General features: G+C 34.5%; 2 protein-coding genes and 1 long non-coding RNA gene across 3 annotated transcripts in view; all 3 read left to right on the forward strand.

Moving 5' to 3' along the window:
• The window catches only part of LOC147836053 (uncharacterized), a 191,178-nt gene that overhangs the window by 56,968 nt on the left and 109,316 nt on the right, over window positions 1-24,894 (forward strand). The window contains exon 3 of the long non-coding RNA XR_015495965.1: window positions 558-696. This is a non-coding gene — a long non-coding RNA (uncharacterized LOC147836053). The remainder of the gene's footprint in view (window positions 1-557; window positions 697-24,894) is intronic.
• The window catches only part of tox3 (TOX high mobility group box family member 3), a 263,708-nt gene that overhangs the window by 25,778 nt on the left and 213,036 nt on the right, over window positions 1-24,894 (forward strand). The window lies entirely within an intron of this gene.
• The window catches only part of LOC147843130 (uncharacterized), a 553,038-nt gene continuing 529,949 nt past the window's right edge, over window positions 1,806-24,894 (forward strand). Inside the window, exon 1 of the mRNA XM_087260103.1 lies at window positions 1,806-2,224. The gene's annotated coding sequence lies outside the window, so the exon portion shown is untranslated. The remainder of the gene's footprint in view (window positions 2,225-24,894) is intronic.

Consider the following 24,894-nt stretch of genomic DNA (forward strand, 5'->3'; position numbering starts at 1 on the left):
ATCCGTAAAGTCTATTATTCGCCACTATTTTGTCTAGCTTTCTTCAGTACATCTTCAGTATCATAATTTTACTGGTAATGTTCCTTTTGAAAGTCTTGATATGCTGTAGGTTAACATGCTTATTCATCAGCTGTCTAGAGGAGAAAAATCAGCCTCGGTGTCCATTATTAGAGCTGTCAGAGAGCTTTGTGATTGAAGCATGGCTACATGCTGTGGTAGCTAGGGTAGAATGCTAATGCTAGCTGTCAGCTAGAGCTGAATTGGTTGGGATAGATGGAAGCAATCTGGCCATGAGGAATGGCTGTGTGCACTGAAAAGGTATGCCAGAGAGACCACAATCAACTCTTATTCTGTAACAATGTCTGCAGAAATAAGCTTCAGGCTGAGGAATTTTGTAGGTGAATTCTAATGTATGAATTTTGAAGCTTAAAGCCTTTCTTATAATGCAGGTTGTTTACTTGAAATGTTGGCCATGAAAAATTGCCTCAGATACAGCAGATCACCTCTTCACACATTGAGGAATTATTATCAGTAACATGCAGCCTTATTTTTTCCAGATATAAACTTCCACATGTGCCCCATTCACTCATTGCAGGGGGTTTTCAAACCATTTGATGCCAAGGATGAAATATGGAGATCCTCTTGCTGAAAAAATATGAGCAGTATATTTTACTGCCCTGGCAGAAAATTACCCAGGTATGAGTCAACTTTGCAGACAGTGCCTTCAATCCTAAAAACAACACAATATTACTGAACATACAAAATAATAATAAAAATAATAATATTTACACATTATAATGAAATGCATTTTATAGACTTTTCTTAGATTGAACTGACCAGTGTTAAAGGAACTTACTTTAGAAAGTAATATATTACAATATTGAATTATTCTCCTAAAAAAGTAACTAGTTGTGTTAATTGGTTGCTCTTTATTGAACGTAATGCATTGCCTTACTTTTGAGTTACTTTAGCGTTACTTTTTTTCTGACCTGGCTGAGGCTTGATCTCTTTCAGAACTTGCAGGGCTTTTTTTCTTCTTTTTTTAAATCAAGGATCCCTGCTATTAACAGCACACTTTATAACCTACACCTTTATTTAACTTAACAGATCAAACATATTTATGTTGGATAGTCTTATCTTTTGAGAAGTTTAAAAAAAAGAGTATTTGAAAGTAATTAGATATATTAATTGATGACAAGGGAATACGTTAAAAGAGATTCTAGTTTATTCCACGGTCACATTAAAAATGATGGATATTAAAAAAAATAAGTTGAGATTTGTGGACAAGGAATGCAAAAATATGTTTATTAGAATTTGTCTTATACAGAGATGCTACCCTGGTCCTATTAAAAGAAATGATATTTTCCAAACTTTTAATAAGAATTTAGTTAAGAAAATTAGATGCAAATATTTGACATTTTCAATAGATGATGAGAAGTACATATATTTGTACATATATATGTACAATATATTTCAATGTTTTCTTCTATGTGTTGGGACATTTTGAAATTTGTTGTACATTTGAACGACAAAGATAAAGACTTAACTGCAAATTGTTTGCTTGTTTTACTCAAATACTGTACTTCATTCATACATGAAAACTTTTGAAAACAGCTTCGCAATTGATTGTCTTTATAAAGCAGTTTGCCACCTATGTAGAGGCTTTAAAAATAATGAAAGGTAAGAAGGCTAAACAATTGTATAATTTGTTTCAAGAATATAATTTTATTTGCCCCTGTTCAACCCATACAGAGTATCTGTTTGATGTCTTTTTTTTTTTGAGTCTTTGTTTATTTGTTTATTTTGTATAATTTTATGGCTTTATATTTGATTCATTGTATATCTGACATGTCTCAGTTGTTTGTGAAAAATTATGTTGGAATTGAGTTTGGCCTAAATTGTTATGTTTTTGAAAAAAAAAAAAAAAAATCTGAGTACTTCTGACGCTAGAGCTATGCATGTCATGGTTAATGAAAGTTTAAAGCAACTTTTTTAACTAAAACTAAAACTTTTTGTTTAATTAGTGAAGTTTAAACCATTTTCAAGTACAATTCCTTTCCTTCCATGTGTTCAAAATAATAGTGCATTCTCTCAATTTTAATTCAGCAATTTACCTTTTAAAAAATAATTAATTAAACAAAAATGTAAAATTAACTCAAATATTATTACTTAATTTTGAAAAGTAATGCGTCACTTAGAAAAGTAATATTATTATGTAACTCAAGTTACTTGTAATGCATTATTCCCAACACTGGTACTGACAGAAAATTAAACCTGATATTTAAAAGGCAACAAATTACATAATTGGCCAAAGCAAACTGCTAAAATTATTTCTGAAAAATACTTTTTCGAAAATTTAATTAAATTCTTAATGTCTGGATGATGCCGATTGTTGTGGGGAAAAAAAGTGTTTTTCATAGAAACGTGTGCAGAATACAGATATAATTTTATTTTCTTACTGCTGCAAATTTACTGCTGCTATTTTGATCAGTCTATGACCTTTTATAAGGCAGTTTGAAGCAGTAACCATGTTTTTTTTGTTACCACTGTATTCTAGAAATACATATTGCTCAGTTTTCTTTACTCTTTCTATTCTATTTTCAAACCATTATCTTAGTTAAACATGTAAAAAAAGGTCAGGGGTAAGAATTATGATAAAGCTAAATATGAGAGAGTATTGCTATAAGGAATGAAGTTTAGCTTCTAGTAATTGATTGAGTTCAAACACTGCTGCTCGGGGAAGTGAAGAAGATCCATTCCATTTTCTCCTGAAAATCATCTCAGTTTAGACAAACTGGGTGAAAAGCGAGTGAGAAAAGCGGCAGGGCAGTGGTCTGGGGAAAGAGAAAGGTACATTCTGCTGTGTGCGATAATGAATGCTTTGTCAGGAAGAATCCATCAATGGTCACCAGGGGGAGGGAGACGTCAGGAAAAGTTATGGTTTGTTGGTTTTTTAACTCACGTGGTCTGCTATAGCAAAGTAATTCAGGAACAAAAACTGTCATGTTGTTGTACTTCATCTATTTGTAAAGCTGTCCGGTGGAATAGAGAGAAATATGGAGCTTGCAACACAATGCACGATAAATTTAGGGCATCTTAGGGACGAGTACTGCAACATTGCCGAGCTCAAAGCGCATAAAGTCACACCCCTACATTTATACTGTAATCTGTTCTATTCGTCACACAGATATATCTATTTTTTTCTTTCTGTCATGTTTTTGCACAACACTTTGGTTTTCCCTACAGAAGAGCATTTAGAAGTGCATACTGCCTGATCTTTTGCTCTCCATTTCTCCTGGTGGTTTCTGCATCTCTTTCGGTTTCTCATATTAACCTCTTTAGCTGTTGAAGCATGGCAACTCCTGACACTCCTCATCTTCACTAAAGTCTGTAGACAAAGCTGTAACTGTCAGTCCTTCTTTCTCTCTCTTTCTCTCTCTCTCTCTCTCTGTCTCTTCCTTTCTCGTAGCCCTAGGCTATCGTTCTTTATGTGTGTAGCAGTGTTAGCATTTGGAGAGCTCTCATCCCTTTAGCTGTTCTCTTGTTTAGCTAGCCTACTTTCTCTCTCTCTCTATGTAAACTGAAGAAATTCTTCATGAAGTTCACAGGGGTCATTGGTGCTGTTTTGCCTGGGGAAGCAAAAAGGAATGAAATAACACAGTGAACATTTTCACTGCAGCTTTTCAGATTAGAGGACAAATACATGGAGAGGAAAAGAAATCAAACCCTGGCAGGCCGAGTCTGACCTGTCATGCCATAAGAATGTGCTGTTGACTTGTCTGTGTTGGTCTGGCCAGTGACGCGGCGCTAACAAGAGAAAAGACTGAGAGAAAAGAGGGGAAAGAGAGAAATGTGGAGTAATTGTTCCCGGGAATGAAACTGATTCACACTCAGCGATGTGTGAAATGACACTGGCAGATGACACGGCCTGTAGTGTTGTTTCACAACATAAGAACACAGCACTATTTTAAAAGCGCTCATCAACACCGTAACTGAGAAAAACAGCTTCTTTTATGTTATCAGTCAAAAGCAAATTAGACAGTCGATGACGGTATCGGTTATTATAGTACAAACTGATTTATAGCTGGAGATGAAGCAGAAAAAAAAAATGTTGGACTGTGGGAACATGAAAGTGTGAGCCTCATATTTGGCTCTTAGAGACTAGAATGCAACTTCAATAGCTTCAAAACATTTTGGTTGAAACAAAGTTTCTGTGGTGCTTCATACACATGGTAAGAATATTTACACACTGAAAAAGGGCTGTGCCATAGAGTTATGACAAACTTAATATTGAGTTATGTTAACTCATATGGATTGAATGTGTTGACATAACTTGTATATCAAAGTTTTACTTGGCTGTACTTATGCTTAAAAAAAGAGTCAGCTCAACTCATTAGTTAACATTTTTAAACATCTGATCTTTAAATAGTACAAATATGTGCAATAAATTTATTATGAAATATTTTCAATTCAGTTCATCTTTATTTGTGAATGTAGATTGTCAAAGCAGCTTCACATAGAAGATATAGTGAATTGAAACTGTGTCAGTTCAGGTTTCGGTTTGAGTTCAGTTTAGCTCGTTCAGTTCAGTGTGGGTTATTATTCACTGCTGAGAGTCCAAACACTGAAGAGCAATCCATCAATGCGCAGCTCTACAAGTCCCGGTAAGGAAAAAAAACTTTACCAATTGGCGAAAGTGAAGGATAAAAAACCTCGAGAGAAACCAAACTCAATTGGGCATGACCATTTCTCCTATTGTCAAACGCCTTGTGCAGAGCTGCAGTCTAGGTACCGGAGGCTGGAGAACACTGAACGCCAGTGAAGACTCGGCTGTCCCTGGAGTCTCACAGGAATCAGATGCAGGTTCTCTACTCCTCCATGACCACCACAGCTGCTGTTCAGGATACATCCTGGTGCGGGATTGTGGAAACCTTTGGATTACCTCTTCATAGGTCTTGGATCACATCAGTGGCGCTGCATAATGTCTGGAGGCCTCGGGATGAGTATCCGCAGGTGGAAATAGAGAATAAAGAGAATAATTAGCGTAGCTGCTGTTCATAGTGTATATAAACGAGATGTAGAAACCTGTGTGGAGCACATTCATGCATAATACCGCTATGTGATGTATGCTTTACTAAAAAGGTGGGTCTTTAATCTAGTTTTGAATTGCAAAAGTGTGTCTGAGCCTCGGACATTATCAGGAAGGCTATTCCAGAGTTTAGGAGCCATAAATGAGAAGGCTCGACCTCCTTTACTCAACTTTGGTATTCTAGTTACTACCAGAAGCCCTGAGTTTTGAAATCTTAAAGGTGCAGTTGGTGATCTGCCAGAATGCTAGTATTAGCATAATAACTTAGAAATTTTATGACCCTCCCCTGCTGTCCAAAGCCACACCTCCTTAAGTCATGAACACGCACTGATTAGATATACTGTAACACTAGATCATGTCATTCACCAGTTAGGAAACTCACTTTAGGAGATATGGAGATACTCACTTAATCAAGCGTAGTCGTTCACAGGTCAGTGGGTGCAGGAATTATATTTTGCCAAAACTGTCACAGCCTGTCACTGTTCAAAAATAAACAAATGTGTGAATGTAAATCAAACTTCACCTCAGTAAAGCTGGTTAGGCGGAAGAGCACATTTACATATTGTTCGTTATTATACTAAATAAAAGATAGATAAAAAATATGGAGTGCTAAAAACAGAAATAGCCTGTCATTGTTTTACATTACACTTACGTTACCAAGAGAACGAGTGACTTTTCATTTTCAATTGTGTTTGCTGATCCTCATACATCGCTTGTTTTCAGCTCCTTCGCTTGAACAACTAAACGAATGCTCAGGTCTATTTACCAGACTATATTATCAATGCTGTAAAAGGTACTCCATGAACTTGGAAATGATGATTCTGAATTCTGAAGATGAATTGATTCTACGTTTTTGGCAGAAGCCCGTTCAGAAACAATCTTTCTTTTCATGGATACAAGGCCACGCTGGTTTTTCAGAAAGAAGTTCAGGTTGATGCAGAGTTTGCCAATGTCATTTCTGTCAGCGGTAGATCCGTATGCTTCACGAGTGTGCGCGAGTGACATCCATTTGCCCAAAGAGGCTGCACAGAAATTCTATTTAAATTTGTTGACAGACAGTTTGAGATAACTGTACTAATTGAGTTATTTGTCGGTCTGACAATTTTCAATTGCATGAACATTTTTTAGTCTTACGCCTTACCCAGAATTTAAAATACATCTAAATTCATTTACATCATTTACTTTAATCATTAGTATTGGAATGTGAAGAGACTTTCAACCAGCACAACATAAAATGTCTCTGAAGACAATCACCTACTGCACCTTTTAAGTAGTGGGTTGGATTGTAGCGGTAGAGGGGGTTGGTTAGATAAACAAGAGCTAGATTATTAAAAGCTTTATAGGTAAGAAGTTATATTTTAAAATCAATACGAAACTTAACAGGCAATACCAATAAAATTGGGGTAATATGATCGTACTTTCTAGACCTGGTAAAAACTCTGGCAGCTGCATTTTGTACTAGCTGAAGTTTGTTAATAGAGAATGCTGGGCTGCCAGCAAATAGAGCATTACAGTAATCCAGCCTTGAAGTCATAAAAGCGTGGACTAGCTTTTCTCCATCTGTGATATAGCATACTTTGTAACTTAGCGATATTTCTCAGATGTTATATAAATAATATACTTAAATTTATATTTGTTTAATTTTGGATGACGTGAGATATGTTGCCATACCATGGTTTCAGTAGGCTTTAAATAATAAAATTATAGAAAAATGATCTTATCTGATTGTAATGAAGTTTACGGCCCTTTGGCCGCCGGAAAGAAGGAGGCAGAGAACCGACGCAGTTTTAAATTATTTTTTAATAACAGGGACGTCAGCTCCTCAAGGAGACTGCCGTCTAAACCAAAACAAACGGACGGCAGCTTCTCACGGAGACTGCAGTCAAACTGAAAGCAAAAGTAAAACAATATGCACGGGCCCGGTCCTCTCTCCGCTTCCTCTGCCATCGTTCCTCCTCTTATATTCCAGAGTTCCTTCCGTGGGATTCGAGGCTGGTGCGCACCACAGGTGCATCCACTTACACGGCGGCCCCATTCCATTCCCACGGCTCTCGGCCATGCCCCCTCGCCACACTGATTTAACGATTTATATGGTCAGCACGGTGGCTCAGTGGTCAGCACTGTCAACTTTCCATCACAGTCCAAAGACATGCGGTATAAGTGAATCGGTTGAGCTAAAATATCTGAAGTGTATAAGTGTGTGAAACATATGCCAGAGTAGTTGGTGGTTCTCTCCATTGTGGCGCCTCCTGATAAATCAGGCACAATGACAAAGGAATATGAATGAATGATTTATGTAAGCTAAAAGCTATGGTAAAAGTGCTTCAGGCAGACCTGGAGATTGGCTGAATAAATTAAAAATTGGGAAAATACAACCGTTTAGGGTGATTTGTAAACTGAACCCTAACAGCGGAGTGCTCTTTGTAAATGACTAATTATTAATGCACAAGAGGCTTTACTGTATGCCATGGAGAGAAATGAAGAGAGCATATGAATGTGTGACTGTGTAGGAGTGCAATACACAGTGTGTGCGGACAACACTTCTGTTTGTGTGAAATTACTTGTTATTTTCATTTGCCTTATGATTATTAAAAGGGTCATATCACAAGGAATCTATTTTTTATGTTTTGAGACAAAGTGGGATGGAAAAGTAAATTTCCGAATTCAAAGCTTACTGTAGTTAAAAACAAAACAAATAAAAAAAGGTATTGAACCTGATCAGCAAAAACTCATTCCGAACCTTTCAACAACTTTGCTCTGCAGCAGAAAAACTGTTTATTTCTAAAGGTTAGTAAGAAGATGAAAAATGACTGGTCTAGTTATGAAAATTCTTATATATAAAACCCAGGGGGGGAAAGTAATAAAACTATGTGTAATAATACAACCCCTTTTAAATACAAAACACCGTTTTGGATAAAGGCTAAAAACACAATGTAATGTATCACATATTAATCAATGTGAGAATATACAGTATTATTTATATTGTGTTTATATCTGTGCTGTGTGAGACTAATAGCAAAGGGTCTAAAAGGTCTGAAATATATATACATAAGTCCCCCTTTGAATTTTATTTATTTTTTTAATATTTCTCAAATGATGTTTAACAAAACAAGGAAACTTCGCAGTATGTCCAACACAATCTTACAGTAATTAGTATTAATTTGTACGGTCTAATTCATGCAATTTAGTACGATTTGCTCATTCCCCAATAACAGTTGGGGTTAGGGGTGTGGTTGGGTGTCATGCCTCTTTAAAATCTCACATTTTCATTCGACTAAACTCGTACAAATTTGTACGAGTTAGCCACTAAACTAACAAAATGTAAAATACTTGCTTATTACTTAATTTTTTGGTCTGGAGAAAGTCTTATTTGTTTTATTTCGGCTAGAATAAAAGCAGCTTCAAATTTTTTTATAATCTTTTTAGGGTTAAAATTATTAGCCCCTTTAGCATTTTTTTTCTGATGGTCTACAAAACAAACCATCGTTATACAATAACTTACCTACTTACCCTAACCTGCCTGGTTAACCTAATTAACCTACAGTAGTTAAGTCATCATAGCAAAAATAAAATAAATCAGCTATTAGAAATGAGTTATTAAATCTATTATGTTTAGGAATGGATTGAAAAAAATTATGCTCTCCGTTACACAAAAATTGGGTAAAAAAAAATAATAATTCTGACTTTAACTGTATATATATTAATATATATATTTTTTTTACTGCATCATGTTTTACAGTGTATTCTATTCACATTCAATGAAGATTTGCTCCAAAGATAAAGCACAAGATAACAACATAAGGGTGGCCATTCATATAAAAGGATAGATAATAAAAAGGGGTGATATCAGCCTATCTTAAATAGATGTTCCCTTCACATAAATGTGTGTGAGTTAATGTGATCAATGTGTGTATGCTGCAGTTACCAGATAAGTAATATAAAAAAATTTAAGTTTTGAGAATGAATTATATATATTGAATATAAAAATATGAATTGTATAATGAGGTAAAAAATACAATTAAAACATAAATATAAAAAAAAATCTGACATTTACTGTGACAAGTCATTTATTTATTACTTCAATACAATTAAGATTGTTTCAAATGTGATTAACGCAGAAATAATAATTTCACCTGTGCAGTAATAAAACATTTAATTAAGGATATTTGATCATTTATAATCCTATTTCATTCAGGTTGTCCCAACACAATTCGTTAACTTATCTTATATTCGTTAAAGTTAACTTATCAAATTTGTCCCCTCCCCCCCAAAAAATCTGAATAATTGCGTAGTTTCAGCTCTTTTTATTTATTGTATTTACAAATACACATTTGTAAATGAGTGTATTTATTAAACATGCCTGAATGCTAACACCCAGTTTAACAAACTAATTTTTGCATGTTACAAAATGTTTTGCAAACAAAATCTAGATAAAAAGCCATTCCAGATAGCACTAATTATACAAACCCTTCTCTCACACTCAATATACAGTACTAAACAAAGGCAGCTGTTCATCAGCAGGTATCCCATGAGTCTTTGCAGCAGTGTTATTTCTGTTGAAAATGAGTTGCATAAGGAATTAAAAACGGAGGTTAATTAAGAGAAACCTTGTAATCACAATCACTAATCTGAGGGACTTAAAAGTACCACTATCTTGAAAGCAAGAAAGGATGCAGAAGGGAAAGAAGTGTACAGTTTAAAAGGGACACAACTAAAGTTTGGAAGGCTTATCAAATTGCTGACAGAGCTTTAATTTATTCAGTGCTGCCAAAGTTACGAAATGAAAGTCACAGGAACAATACTATTTGAAAGTGACTTTATTAGTGCAAACTCAGGCTGAACAAGTCATTGTGTGATAAAGTCTAAATTAAATAACTTATTAATGGAGACATTAGTATGCTGACCTTCAGTATAGAAAGTCTGTGGGTAATTTTATTACATGATCAGATGCACATATTGCTTGACTCGAGAATCTCATCATAATTGTAGTGATGTATAATCACTTTTAATGATCCATTAAACTGGTCTGTGTTTGATGCATTGAAGATTCTCAATTATCTTGTTTTGTACAAATCGCCGGTGCTTATTAGTATTAATGAACAGGCTTGGCTTAAGGAACAAATGTCCTCCAATATACTGTATTGTCAAAGAAAACAGACATGTGGGGAAACAAGAGTAGTAAAGTAAATACTGTATTATCTGAATGCATTATAAAATACAAGTTATGCATGTGTAGTTATGCATATTTTTTTTTTGACGACAAATGTAACCTAAAAAGCTTTGAAATGTCTCAAGGTTGAGTAAGTTGGGACATTTTTGTCTCTTGAGGATAGCTTATAAATCATACAGAATAGAGTTGATGCAATATTTAGGAAAAAATAGCATAATGATAATTTTATATGAAATATCGGTAACACTTTACAATAAGGGTGCATTAGATAACGTGTTAGTTAACATGATCTAACAATGAATAACGCATCTATTAAGCCTTACTTAACCTTTGTTAATGCTAACTAAACATTTATTTATGTGTTAGCTATTGCATTAGTAAACATGGTCTAACAGTAAACAAGGACGTTGTTCAGCAAAACTTAATCTTTGTTAATGTTAATTTACAAATAATCTAATGCAGTGTTTCTCAACTGGTGGGTCGCGACCCAAAAGTGGGTCGTGAGAACATTTTCAGTGGGTCACAGAGTGTGTGGTTGAAAAAAAAAAAACAACCAAAATAATTTTTTTTATTAAACAGAAAACAGAAACTTATTTTGCTTATACCGGACTTTTATTTTTAAGTTTGTGCACGACAACTCTACCGTTTGACATGTGAAATTTCATTTAATTATTGCAACAAATATGTCGAAGTGCAAGTACGACCCCGAATATGTAAAGTTTTGATATATATCAGGTATATATATATATATATATATATATATATATATATATATATATATATATATATATATATATATATATATATATTGATGAAAAAAAGACTTAAAGCCTCAGTGTCATATGTAGTGAGGTGCTCTCAAAATAGAGCATAAAACCTGCTAAATTAAAACAACATTTAGAAACCAGAAAACACGTTTTATTAAGTTTATTATTAACAGTATTTGTTGTTTTTACTTTGTAAAATATCTGCAATTTGATCCAGCAATAACAGCAATAAAATATTGTTTACTTGTAAGTCTTGGTGAATGTCTTATGATGTATCTGTTACTAGTTTATGTTAACAAATAAATACAAATTAATTATAAATCCTAAAATTGTATTATAGTTCCTAAAAAATTTGGGTCGCAGCTTGATGGCCATGTAAAAATGTGGGTCCCATGGCCAAACCAGTTGAGAACCCCTGATCTAATGCATCATTTTACATGAACAGCTTAATTTGTTAATGTTTACTTACTCATACACTAACGCATTTGTTAATGGAATAGATAACTTTATCTAATAATGAAAAACACATTTATAAAGCAATACTGAATCCTTGTTTATGAAAGCTTATAATGTTTGTTAACGCATTAGTTAACATGAACAAAAAATCAGGTTCAGAAATACACAAACTTAGTTCATGTTAACTATTCATTCATTCAGTTTCTTTTCGGCTTAGTCCCTTTATTAATCCGGGGTCGCCACAGCGGAATGAACCGCCAACTTATCCAGCATATGTTTTACGCAGCGGATGCCCTTCCAGCTGCAACCCATGTCTGGGGAACACACACTCATATTCATACACATACACTAGAGATAATTTTAGCTTACCCAATTCACCTGTATGTATCTTTGGACATGTGAAGGAAACCAAAGCCCCCAGAGGAAACCCATGCAAACGTGGGGAGAACATGCAAACTTCACACAGAAATGCCAACTGACCCAGCCAAGGCTTGAACCAGTGACCTTCTTGCTGTGAGGTGACAGCACTACCTACTGCACCGCCTAACTACTCATATACTAATGCATAATTGGTAGAGCTTATAATAAGTTCATAGTTAGTTCCTGATCAATGTCAGGGACAAAGAAGGACTATTAGAGTGCATTACATCGAAACCTGAGCTTCAACTGTTATTCATGATTGTAAACTATTTACTAACATGATTTATCATTAACAAAGCATTTGTTTATAAAATTGAGAACCTTTTTGAAAAAATGTACACTATTTCAACATTACCTAATGCTTAACTAACGTTAGTTAACATTAATTACCTACGCTAATTACCTAAAAAAAATGTAGTCCAATAAATAGTTTTTTTCAGTGTGTCAGTCCTGCTTTCCCAAAGCCCTCGATTTGTTCCATCCTCACAGTGAAAAAAAAAGGTTTTTTATCTTGCATTACATCTCTCTGTTTCTTTTAGTCCCTTAATTGACCTATAATCCTAGTTTAATTGAGATCCGGGAGTTTAGTAGCAGCCTCAGTGCGCTTTTGTATCCAAATGCTTAGCTGTCTGATATGAAAGCAGACTCTGGGGACGATGCTGGTATGAGAAGACCCTTTTTTTACATTGACTATATAATCGTGCAATTAAAAGAGACAAAAAATGAGATCACAGTTGAAAACGTGCATGCAACTTTGCCATCCTGTTCAAGGTGACATGAAAGATTGCTGAATCACACTGATGAACAGGACAGTTAAAAGGAATTTCATGGGGCAACAGAATGAAATCATAAATCTGGAGGCCTGTTTTGATCTACTCTGTTCTTCCCGAGTGCCACGTGCTCAGAATAGCTAATCTTTGTTGTTCCGATGCTCGCCTGTAGGGGGCACTAGAGTGTTTCATGAAAGAGGCTGATCTCACTGAGCCAATTTATTAAGTCAAGGAGAGAGCGGGAGAGAAAGGGAGTAAATAAATGGAACTGCCCCCGTTGCTCCAAGCCAAACATCAAAGTAATCAAGGAAAACAAGCTTTTTTTAATGGGATGGATCCAATTAGAATATTACTGCTCCATCGGATCCGTCCACTAGCAGAGAGATGGTGCTCCTCACTGGCCTCCTCCATTAATGCTAATAACCTCTTCTTCATGTTCGAGGCGTACTGTACACGTGATGAGCAGAAGACTTCAATTTAAACCAATTTGTTGAGTCAGACCCCTCTTTTACTCTCCATCTGCGATGACCAATGACATTCAGGCTGAAGAGCTTTTAATTTTACAAATAGCCCATTAGATATATGCATCAGGCTTTAATATGTTGTTCATGTTTGAGCTGTTTGTCATCGTGTTCACTTTGCCATCAGGCTAGATTAAATCCAATGCATGTCGGATAAAAAAGAAATACGGTTCGATTCAATGGCATCACACAAAGGAGGAGAAAACAATTCAGCCTTTTTTCAGATGAGCTGCTTTAACAGCCTTTACAACTCACTGACTCTTTCATTACCGCTTTTCCCTTTCTGTTACTCATTTATTTGTTCTTTCTCTTGTCGGAGCGTTATTATTACTGCTCATTCTGCTTCTATTGCTCTCTTTCTCATAGGTATGTGCTGAATGTCACAGTACAACTTGAATGATCCCAGTGGGACTATACCGCTCTCTACAGTCTTTAGGAAGCCAAAGATGCTTGCTTTATTTCTGATTCAAGGCCATAGATTTTTATATTTGGCTTTTCTTCCTTTTTGGCTTTGGTGGAAATTAAGTCTTACCCGAAAAATCCCTTTAAACCCATTTCTAAACTAAACTGTCACTCAGACAAATTAGTGATCTAGTATGTTTTAGCATCTCAAAAGAAGTTAATGATTCAGCCTGCAGTTCTGCAGTGTGATGTATCCAGCATCGATTGTTCCTTATCTTGATCATTACTGTTTTTTTGTTTGTTTTTTTTGTACAACAGACAAGGAGTACTGTGTCTTTATACGTTCAAATATCTTTAATCAGATATTTAATTACCTTACAGACACTCACAGCCATTGCTCTTGATTATCTTCTTTTAATTAAGTACTTTGTACTCACTCTAGATTAGTAACATCTTTTTAGCAACAAGAAGTTACATAAATGCAGCTATCAGCAAGTCACAAAAATGCAATGTACAGTATATGATGATTGCTTGTGAGTACCTCCTGGCGGGTATTTGTGAGGTCTTGAAAAGTCCTAAAGTCTTAAATCTTAAAAACTAAATTTTAGGCCTTAAAAAGTCTTAAATGTGATGTTGTTGGTCTTAAATCTTTTATAACAGGTCTTAATTTTCCTTTGTTCATGTATAGCTACCCAGTCTGGCCGTTAACGCCCAAGCAATCACCAACAATTCCAATCTCAATAAAACTTCAATCTTTTTATTTTAAAAAATGCCATTAATTACTTTCATCATAGTAACATTTGCTTAAAAGTTCTCTATTTACTGCTCAGGATACTGACCTGATCAATATTTTTTATTATTAAATTATTATTATTGTGGACTGAAGTAATTGACAGCTATGTTTTGTTCTATTCTTGGGTTATAGGGTTTGTTAATAGATTTGAATATTAATAAAAAATATTCAAGCTAAATTATTATTATTGTTGTATTATTAAATGTATTCAAGTTTAATTGTCTTTGATAGGGCAAGTAGCAGGTAAAAATATTTTTTAACTGGTATTTTCAAAAACAATCATTTGCATTTAGCACTGTATGAGTCTTAAATTTCCTTAATAATGGTCTTAAAAATGTCTTAAAAGTCTTAAATTTAACTTGGTGACACCTGCAGAGACCTTGTCCTGGATTTCAGTCATTTCACTGAAATACTTACCAGGAAACATATGTGACAAAAACAGACTTGTTGTAGCCTGTTGAATAAATGTATAATCCTGTGAAAAATCTGTCTTTTCTGTGCAAAAACTGGAAGGTTAAATTTCCAAAATGGTGTAACCTGGCAACAGAGTGCCTCTATTGGACTGAATTATGGGCCATTTGATTGTGTCTCATCAGCACACTTTTTTTTTTTTTTGCCCTGTTTTAATTCAGCATCTGCCGTTTTACTATAATTTACTGAATCACTGCTATTGACCCATTTCAGACTAAAGGAGGTTACTCCAAAAATATATGTTGTCAGTCACAGTTTGTTGAAATTCTGCACAGGCTGTATGGTTGTGATTGCATTCACAGCTGTGTTTTTAAAAAGCATTTTAAAATAATATTTGGTTTTGAGTGGGATTTTATTGATGATTGACGTGACAATATGGATGCACAATCAGCCGGGTAATGGTTACATGAATTGTTTATATGACTTCAATTTAAAATATGTCTGTTAATAATAAATAAGTAATTGGACATGCAAATCTTTCACCTATTTTACATTTAGATTGCAATCTAAGAATCATGAATCGTAATATACTTACATACAATTGAAATCAGAATTATTAGACCCCCTTGTTTATTTTGTTCCCCAATTTCTGTTTAACAGAGAGACTTTTTTCAACACATTTCTAAACATAATTGTTTTTAAAACTCATTTCTAATCACTGATTTATTTTATCTTTGCCGTGATGACATAATAACATTAATAATAATAATAATAATAATTGACTTGATATTTTTAAGACACTTTTGTACTGCTTAAAGTGACATTTAAAGGCTTAACTAGGTTAATTAGGCTAACTAGGCAGGTTAGGGTAATTAGGCAAGTTATTGTATAACGATGGTTTGTTCTGTAGACTATCGAAAAATATAGCTTAAAGTGGCAAATAATTTTGTCCTTATAATGGTTTTTAAAAATAAAAACTGCTTTTATTCTTGCCTAAACTAAACCAATAAGACTTTCTCCAGAAGAAAAAAAAAAATCAGACTTACTGTGAAAATTCCCTTGCTCTGTTAGACATCATTTGGAAATATATAAAAAAATTAAAATAAAAATCAAATGACGCTAACAGTTCTGACTTCAACTGCATATGTCTTGTAAAAAGGCTTTTATTACAGGATATTTAAAAATGATAATTATATATATTCATTATAGCTGTTTGTGAATGTAAAAGCTCTGCAAAGTTTTAAAGATTACAGTGGACAAAAAATAAAGTGATTGTCTCCTAAAAAAAGAAAGAATTATGAAGATTAGGTTAGGTTACTTTATGTATACCCAAAAGGTAGATTTGCAGTCAAAAGTCTTCATTTCATAACAGCGACACACAAAAAAACTCACACAGTGACAACAATGGATATAAAGACATAAAACACAGACATACAAAACACTCTCTTAAAAATATATATTATAAAAAATAATAGTGTCTTGAAAAATATCTAGTAAAATATTATGTACTGTCATTATGGCAAAGATAAAATAAATCAGTTATTAGATTTATTAAAACTTATGTTTAGAAATGTGCTGAAATCTTCTCTCCTTTAAATAGAAATTGGGGAAAAAAATAAACAGGGGGGCTAATAATTCTGGATTCAACTGTAACTATCTGATTTAGTGTGTTTTTATTCTTGACAGAAAGGTTCCCAAATCTTGACACCAAATTAAAACAATGCAAGAAAAGCGTGGTAAAATAAAATCATCATGTGTTTATCAATATGGAAACGGTTTAACTTCCTCAAACAGAATAGTCGCTGGTACCCGTTTTACACACTGCTTCACAATTCTTGTCAGGAATATTTTTAAGGGTCAATATTTGTGCCAAAGTATTTGTATATTCGCACAGATAATATTTAATATGAGCCATTTGATTGGTTATTTTTTCTCAGCCCTGCAACTAGTAAATAAGACAAGTAAAATCTGATGCAAATTACATGCAGATTTATATTTAATGGCACAATTTCATTTGAATTGTGCAATGGTATTTTCCAACTCGTAACTGCAATTTGAAGTGTTTTTGGTTTTTGGTTTATTGTTTTTTTTTTTTTGTAGCTTTTCACATAAGCTCTTGTTATTTCCTGATGCTGGTGTTCTTACGCTTGATAATGCTGATGTGTACACAAGGGATGGGTGATGCTGAACAATTTGGCTTCACACAATGTCTAATGTGAAACATTGCGATGGACCATGGCATCGTTGTCGTAGGTGGCGGTGAATGAGTTATTTATTAATAATTAATTAATTCATACAAATAAATTTTTTGTTTCAACTACCTGACCTGCATGGTCCTTGTTTTACCCATAACCAAGTCATAAATAAATAAAGATAAGTTACACACAAATTACCATCTGTCAATCACTTTTTTTCTATGTAACTCTGGCATGAATAGGCAGACTGATCTGTGTTGTCATAATGGCATCGACATACTTGGTTGGTAAAAAAGGTGCACAACCAAAAGGGACCAACCAACAGTATCTGAGGTTTTCGCTAAAATTACTAAGTACAAGCATGAAAGCGAAATAATAAAGCAGTGTACTGACGCTGTGACACATTACCTGATAGATTCAAAAGACCGAAGAGGCGATGGACGATGGCATCATCTATCGACCCAACTCTACTGTACACTGTTAGCAATTTTGTGAATTACACAGTATTTAACTGTAATTTGAACAGTATGTAACTGTAGGTCAGTTATGCAGTATGTTACTGCATGCTAAAGTTGCATTGTGAAAATATTTTACAGTAAAAATATACAATACTGTAAATACATATACTAAATGGAGCTGTAAATGTAACTACAGTATTTTTGCTGTAGTTGATTTACAGTAAGTTACTGGTGAACTACTGCCAATTAGTTACTGGAGATTCTACAGAAATTAACAAAGTATTACATCTCCCTGCAAAAAACATAACAATCAAAAAACAATTATAAAATCATCATCTTTTTCCAATGTTTTATAAGTGGAATAGTCTCAAAGTAATATAGATACATTCATGTCATCATTACTGTCTTACAGTGTGTACAATCACAAGGACCATGGAAGCCTCTGAAGCTGAAATTCAGAAGTAATGAGTGTAGTAAATCACTAGTATTTATACTTTGCATATATCTGTTATTGGCCATAATGTTAACATTTATTATAAGCTTCTCAGTATCGGGCAGAAATATTGGTGCATACAGTAAATTGAAGCGAACTATTAATATATAATCTCACAATCATTTAGTGAACAGAGAATGAACCATTTCTTGTTGGTGTTGAAACAAAATGTTCTTGTAGTTTTATTTTGTGGCATACATTTTACATTTCTCCAGCATTCTAAGAATATTATTCACAGTCGTGTTTTGTCTTTTAATGTCTTGGCAGTTGAACTGTGATGTTCTCTGAAAGGCTGAAACAGTTCTTCATTCGTAATGATAACTATGTCTGCGAAGCCTGCAACAGAGAAAATTTGTCATAACTACTGCTGAAGGTGATTCATATCACAGGGGTCTTTCAAACATTGTGTCTGACACAGGGGAAATTACACCTCTTTCATCATCACGTTAAGAACTCTTCACAGCTGAGAAGGTGGGCTGATGTGACTTAACATAATTTGAATAATGCCATTCATAGAAATACTCAGATCGATGAATTATTAATAAGGTCTGGAACAACAGCATATCCAAACACTGTCTTTTCTCTCTTTTTTCCATTGTCTCTTTTAGTCTGTCTGAAAATGCTCTGAACTGGTTTTACTCATACAAATTCCAAACCTTTGATGAAAGCAGAACCGTACACAATCTAAACACACAAGTCTTTTTCGAGTATTGAGATGGAGTTAGTGTTCGGGCAAGTTTTAGACTGAAGTTTTTAAAAGACCAAATCAATAATTTAGCTGTGTAAAAGAGATTTGCTGGGTTGCATTTTGCATGTGATCTGTGTTGTTAATAATTCATACAGTCATGAAGGCTACAATCTGTTAAAGTAAATACGAGATTCTGCTCTACTAGCGTGATCGAAGAAGTCAAAATTCTCTTGTAGGAGCATTGCTGTATTTCTGAGTCTGTAACAGCAGGGGTGAAACCTTCACAGCTTTAACACTGATCCACAAATCCCCACCAGTGTGGAGGTTAAATATCCATATCAGAGGGGAGAAACAATGAACATTTTTGTCCCTTTCTGTTGCTCTGACCAGCCACATTTCACAAACACCATTAAACATCACATCGGCAGAACTCTAATAGGAAAAAATCCAACAAAACACATTTCTCAACCGATGACAGTGTGTTTAGACAGGAGCCAATTTAGTGATGTACTGTATGGGCCCTAGGCATGGACAGGAAAGAGGGCTCTCAAATCAACTTATTTACCTGGCTTTCTCTCTTCATTGTACAGCTCACACAGAGGTGTTCTTGTTCTCTGTTGTTAATTTTGTTTGAGACGGTGAACAGTTCTATTATGGTGCTTGTACAGGCCTGATTGTCTTCGCCGGTCCCTAGGCAGCTGTTTACTTTTGTTCGGTGTTAAATTTGCCCTTGTGTTTAGGACCTTGAAGAGAAATCTATTATCTTGTACAACTATATTCATGCCACTAAGAGCACTCTGAGAGAATGAGATGCATCATTTATCAGATGTAAATAGCTGTACTTGTTATTCAATTTATAAAGTTTCTCTTTTAATACTAAATATTTATACAGGGATAGTTAAAAGTTGAAAGGAATGCACAGTCCGAGGCACATCAATGACCAGGAGTCAGAATGGTGGCAAATCCAACAAGTTCAAACGTAGCTTTTGCAAACTGAAAATATAATGATCAGATATGGCCATGGCGTTTTACTATATTTATGTTTTGCACTACAGTGTATATTTTTTATGAATATTATTATTATTATTATTAATATAGTTATTTTTGGTTCAGTTATTCATTAGTTATGTTAGTTATTCATATTGTTCAGTATTATATTGAGAGCACCTCTTGTTAAATTGTTTACTTTTGTGAGCAAGAGAATACGTTTAGTAGGCTACAGTATGTCTACCAGTTTTGTGATTTGCATAATTCATTTACAAAGAGAGTATCGATAGTATAGTTTTTGCACTTGTTTTACATTGACCTGAATCTTTCTTCTGGTTTAAAAAGAAATTTTGAAGCTACGTCACGACGATGAGATTTGTGTAAATTCCAGTGTGGAGATTGGCTGTCTGTACAGGCTGGTACAAAGTGATGTCATTGAGTTTTCATAACATCTGTTCATTCATTTATGAGAAAGCCTTGGTTCAAACCAATCAGCGTGCACTTTTGTGAATGAGATGCAACTTAATTACTATGGATGATATAGCTTCAAAGATTCCTTTTACCTGTTACAGTGTTCAGAGAGAGACACAACATTGTGTTAGCAACCGTAATTCAAACAAGTAGTAGAATAATTGTTTGGAGACATGGGTCATCAGTTTTGCGTTCATAAATGTGCCACAACAAAGGTTTTGTTTCCATTTTCCCACGATGAGAGCACAGCAAAAATTTATTTGTATGGAACTTGTTTTACCCGAGAGCTTTTCAAATCTGGAAATGGTGAAATACGGATTTTCCACTTGTCTTCTTTTAAAGTCCAGTTTGTGTTGATTGTCCTGCCTCTATGAATTTGGTAGGGGTGTGATGAGTATTCTTCATTTGTTTATTCAGATGGCAAAATTAGTTAGTCATGGAAGTGTGGCAGGGGTTAGGGTGTGGGGAGGGGTTATGTGTCATGGCCCTTTAAAATAATATTGATTGATAGATTTATTTTTAAAGTAATGCAATAGTTACTTTCTCTGGTAATTAGTTACTTTTATAATTATGTAATTCAGTTACTATTCGTGTGAAGTAACTAGTAACTGTAACTAGTTACTCTATTAAAGAAACATGCCCAACACTGCTGAAACTTAACATGTAATACTTTAAAGGTGATTATCGCAGTATTTCTATTTGTTTGGATCCTCAGCTTACAGATTTTCCAATACAGTTGTGTCTCAGCTACATCAATAGAAAACTTGATTATTTCATTGTCAGATCATGTTTAAATTTACATTTTAACCCTCATTCACTTTTTTCGACCTTAAAACTTATTAATGGTTTATGGTGCAGCGTTATAGTATATTGGCGTAGAACTGGCCAATTCTAGTGACAGATTTTAGTTAAGAGAAAGACGAGAGATAGAAATATAGTTAATGCTGTACTCGAGTGTATGTCCTGTTCACCTATATTTCGTTTAGATGAGGTGCTCTCATGTAATGGGGGCAAGCAGCAGTCTCCTCGCTGCCCCACCATCCTCTGAGATAACACTACCAATTAGTCTGCGGTTTCCTGACATTCAGCCTTCAAAGCTGAGAGGCAGAAGCTTTTATTTCTAAACATCAAAGACTATTATTCTTTCTTTTCTCTCTTCAAATCAACATCTAGCCCCAGGATCTAGCGCCGTTCCCCCTCTTAGCCCTCCCTTCTGCTTTGAGGAGCAAGGCTTTCACTCAGATCTTCATAACACAAGCAGCAATAGAAGCCTGAGACAACACGAGGAGCTGTTGCTCACACTGCAGAGATGTCAAATTGTTTATTGTCTTTCTTTTAACTCTGCCCTTCTCTTCATTCTCGCAGCCTTTTAGTCAATCTGACTGCATGGCTACGTTTCCATGGACATCAGTAATCTAATTATTTATCTTATTTTAAGGCTGAGAGATATGACAAAAATCTCATGCCGTGTTATAAGTCATCTATATGTCATAATAGTACCTTTTTTCTAACCCAGGCTCATTCTGAAAGCGTACCTCTATATACATTTCTGGGGAGCACAAAATAAGTCCCAGGAGGTACTTTTTTGCAGTTTATGCTTTTGCAAAGCCACCAAAGGCTGCGGTGTACACTTTTTCAGATCTTAAACTTCTCTCAAAAGTGCCATTCGTGCCTGCTCTTATCGCGTAAATCCACCAGAGGCCCCTGACTTGATGGCTGACTGACTGACTAATCCACTGACTCACCCTTCTTCTTCCCTAAACCCAACCAATAGTGTTTTCAAAAGCACAGATTGACCCGCCCATCTGCTTCCCTTAACCCAAACAACAGTTTTAAAAGACAATCCAGAAAAAGCCCTCGCCTGACTTTTGCCACGTTTTCAGATTTTACAACATTTTGATCGTGTTATTTACTTGATTTTATTTTTACTTGAGATTATTTTTTTGTAGGCTATTTTTGCCTTACTCGCTTTCTGGAACCGTGTTACACTGGACTCGAACCCTGTCGTCGTGACGTACACGGTGAGCTATTGGACAAATATAATTTGCATTCTCCAGAAATGTATATGGGGTACATTTTCAGAATGTGCCTGTGTTGCTTTTTCTGTAAATTCAATTAATCAATAGTATATAAATATATTGAACACATGGAAAACACTTAAATGTACAAGTATATACTGAACTCAATTAAGTACTCATTCATGTGTGATTATTTTTCTCACTTTGTTAAAGGTGCTGTGTGTAAGTTTTTTACTCTTCTAAAGCATAAAAATACCATATTTTGTTTGTAGATATTTAAGAAACATATCAAGTGAACATTCTTGTTCATCTGAAAAATAATGCTAAAGTCAGATATTCTGCTTTGAAAATGTGCATTTACGTGCTGGAACATCTGTCTTTGTTTTGGTTTTGATTTAACCCGCCCAATGTCACTTCAGCCAATGATATTATAGCACCCCAGCTTGCCTTGCCACATGTTTCATTCATTCAGTGAGAAAGGCTCTAAATGCATGATTTATGCTTATGATTATGATTTATATTTAACATATAAATTTCAGGTATTAGGACAAAAACTTGTTTAAATATGAAAGTATTCTGTATCTGGTACCGTTGCTTTTATTTAGAACACGATTTAAATCAGCTTTTATAGGCTCAATATTCAGGCACATTCCTGTTGGTCCTCAAGCATGCATTTTGATCAAGGATTGCAATACTTAGTTCAACCACAGGGTGTCAAACTTACATACTGCACCTTTAAGATTGTAGAAATGTAAAATAATATTTATTCATCAAATAAAACATGTTTCTTTATTTAACTAAGTAAAAAAAAAAACTTGAGATCTTATTTACTAGAGTGACGTGGCCAAAAGGTCAGCAGTACACGACTGTATGAATAATAATAATAATAATAATAATAATATAAAATAATAATACAGTTTAGCCTTTCAGCATTAACAAAATAAATATGTTAAAAACACATGCACTAACAATTAAATTGTTGTTTTTAGGTAGGGGTTGGGTTATTTTTCCGATTTTTCTGATTAATTCGAATTTTCGGTTTAAGACGATTTAATTTTGAATCAAAACGAGAAATCGCGGTTTTTAAATAAAATATATATTTAATACATTATAATGGCACCAATGTGCTTTGGTCCACTCTATGAAGCAGGAAGCACAGTAGAAGCGCCTCTCGGCAACGCGGCGCGCAGCACCACGCAGCACCATGGATTTAAGAATTTTAAACAGGTTTCTATACACACACCGGCGCCGCCCAGCCACAATTCACAAATCAGTTCATATTTCAGCCCCGCCACAGAGCGCCATCTGATTAGTTTCATGTTAAATATCATGCGAATGTGCGCGTTTAGTGTGTGATAGTTTAAACAGTCATGTGCTTGCCGTGTCGCGGCGCTTCTGGTGTACAACCTGCTTGACTGCCTGTTAAAGCGTGAAGTCATGTAGGATTTTATTTGTTGCATTAGTCTGAGTCACGTCTGTGTGGATTGTCAAGACATTCCCTCATCAAGTCGATAAACTCGATCTCAACATGTATGAAGGACGTAAAAGCCTGCCATGTGAAAAACCGTGCCGATCTTTTGAACACGAGCAGAGGTGAGGGCCAGTAGCAGTGAAAATGAAAGTACCCGCCCCCATGATGTCATTTAGCGGACCTAGTTAAAAAACCAGACAGATCAGGCAGCATACAGAGAGTGGCGCAAAGCGCATCAAATGATCGGTATTTAAAAGGGGGAAAAAAGAAAAATAGATTAAATATATTAATTTATATTAGACACACATCTGGTGCTTGTATTTGCTCCTGCTATACGTTCACAACTTCACACATTGTGTTAAATTAGGCTTTACAGTTTCCATGTTCAGTCCTTTTCTTCCACTGTATCTTTTTAAGAAAAAGGCAGAAGCTTTAAAACCTGTCATTTAATCAGAAGACAAAGCCAAAGCCGAGCTGACAGCCAATCTTTCCTAGGCTCAGCAAAACTTGCAAAAAATACCTCTATTCCTGCAACTGCAATATTTACACAAATATTTCTTATTCAAATCTTCAGCAACAATATTTAACTCGTGAATTTGTTTTACATTTATTTACACCTTGACCAATTTTTGTATGACATGGCCATTAAAAATACAATGTTCCTTAACCAGATTCCTTACTTCAGTCATGTTGTTGTAATGTTTTGAGAAGACTAGTAACACAATATAAAAAAAATCGAAATCGTGAATTGGTCAAACTTTATAAAAAACCTAGAATTTTTTTTTTTTTTTTTTTGCCAAATCGCCCAGCCCTATTTTTAGGTAAAACACTTTTTTTTTTTATTTAGTCCATGTCATATATATCATTTTGCAAAGCTTATCCTACTGAATAAAACAATATTATGATTAAAGTGAGTACAATTTAGAATATTCCTTTCATGTTCCCGTTTAACATGTTCATGTTGATTAATGGCACACACCATTACTATCCACGCAACGCCATCTGATGTTCCCTCTAGAATTTCATGAATCAACAACATACACTTCAGCTTCAGCTTCATTGTGCTGCAGTATACAGTGTTATTGGGTTCACTGTTAATTCTATTAAAGCTTTAAGTGCAGTTCATTATTTGTCATACTATGTGTGCAAACAGATGAAGACAGGTACAAATTCTTGCTCAAAGCCATGCTCTTGCCATGCTCTCATATATATATATATATATATATATATATATATATATATATATATATATATATATATATATATATATATATATATATATATATATATATAAGGGTGTCACGATCCTCCAAA

This window comes from Danio rerio, chromosome 7 (genome assembly GCF_052040795.2).
Source record: "Danio rerio strain M-AB ecotype USA chromosome 7, GRCz13ab, whole genome shotgun sequence".
NCBI classification, from domain to species: Eukaryota; Metazoa; Chordata; class Actinopteri; order Cypriniformes; family Danionidae; genus Danio; species Danio rerio.